This window comes from Marmota flaviventris, chromosome 11 (genome assembly GCF_047511675.1).
Source record: "Marmota flaviventris isolate mMarFla1 chromosome 11, mMarFla1.hap1, whole genome shotgun sequence".
NCBI lineage: Eukaryota > Metazoa > Chordata > Mammalia > Rodentia > Sciuridae > Marmota > Marmota flaviventris.
Window position 1 is genome coordinate 4,764,478 of NC_092508.1, and position 1,610 is coordinate 4,766,087.

Genomic DNA, 1,610 nt, shown 5'->3' on the forward strand with positions numbered 1-1,610 from the left:
CTAAGAAGTCGATTTATTATATTGGCTGCACGAATCTCCTGTCCCAATTCCAAGAGCAGTCTGGGGAAAATGCCACAGTGCTGGGTCTATGGCTAACAACTGTCTCCTCACCTTAAAAAACTGGGGAGATGATATACAGTGGAGTTTGGGTGTGCACAGTGTGTGTAGAGCAAAGCGTCCTTTTATGAGGGCTTTTCTAGTCCTGTGGGGCTCCCCTCCTCACTGGGGACTGGTCCTCACCTCCATACCATGATGAAGTCCTGATGGTCCTGCCGATAGCCACAGAAGGCAGCTGGGGACCTCGGGAGGTGACAGACCTGTGATTCAGGATGGAGGACGGAGGGTGACTTGCCATGCCTGATTCAGGTGATTCAGGTGCAGGGTGAAAGGCCAGCTCTCCCCCAGGGTGCTTGCCTGAGGCGTTGTCCCTTGGTGGAATCAGGTCCTTGCTGGTGAGATTCTGCTTTCTCTGATGACTTTCTATCAGCAACAAGTCCTGCTTGATGGAGCCAACAGGTTCCACACAAGCTTGGAGCAACTCCCTTCAGGTGGAAAAAGAGAATTCTTTCTATTTAAAGGATAGTGGGATATTTAGGGCTGAATTATATGATTGAATAATTTTTTTATAACTACAAAATTATTTGCCTTATAATCATCTAAACCTGCACCAAGGTCATGAGTGTGCAACAAAGCATTTTAAGGTCACACTGGGAATGGTGTCCCCAGCCTGTGCTTGGAGTTTCTTTTCTTTTTTTTTTTTATTAGCTACACATGACATTACAACGATCTTGGCAATTCATACATTTGATTCATTGGGGTATAATTTCTCATTTTTCTAATTGTACAGATTGCAGAATCACACTGGTCATAGAGTCACCTATATACATACAGCAATCATATGTATGTGCTTGGAGTTTCTATTGGGAGGAGGATGTGAATTTAAAGTAATTTCCCTTCTAACTTTGGGGGAGCTATTTTTGTGAGTCCCAGGAAAGTCTCAGTGGGTACTTTTCTCAGTTCTCTAAAGGCCTGGGACCTTGGGTCAAGTCCGGTCTAGCGAAGTCAGAGTGGCAGAATGTTGTTCTTGGCCCAACTGCTGTACCCTCACCCCTGTGGTCTTTCCCTTGGGCCCCTTCCAACAGGACAGTGGGCATGAGGGTGCCAAATGACCCAGAAACAGGCGGCAAGCTGAGCGGAGTGGAAAACTACCCTGAATCCTCACGGCCGACCAAACGGCCCTACTCCACACGCAGCTCACTTAGAACATGGCAGAGGTGAGACCCTGCCTCTGCTGCCTCACGGAGCAGCCTGAGCTCATTTTCACAGCTGGATTTTCTCGCTGTAGGATTTTCCTTCATCGCAGGAAACAGTTACAGGTCGCTAATACAGCACTGATCTTTTTCCCTCCAGAAATCCACACCTCTAGGAGTGGATCTGCTGGAATGACACAGAAACGGTCTGACACTTGCTGAAATACATTAATGGAGAACAGCACAGTCGTGCCTGAGATTGGCACAGGAAGCCGACTGCCTTACCTCATCAGAGCTCTTCTGGGAATCCTGCATTTCTCTCTATCATTTTTTTTTTAATTTTTAAATTTGTTTAATTAG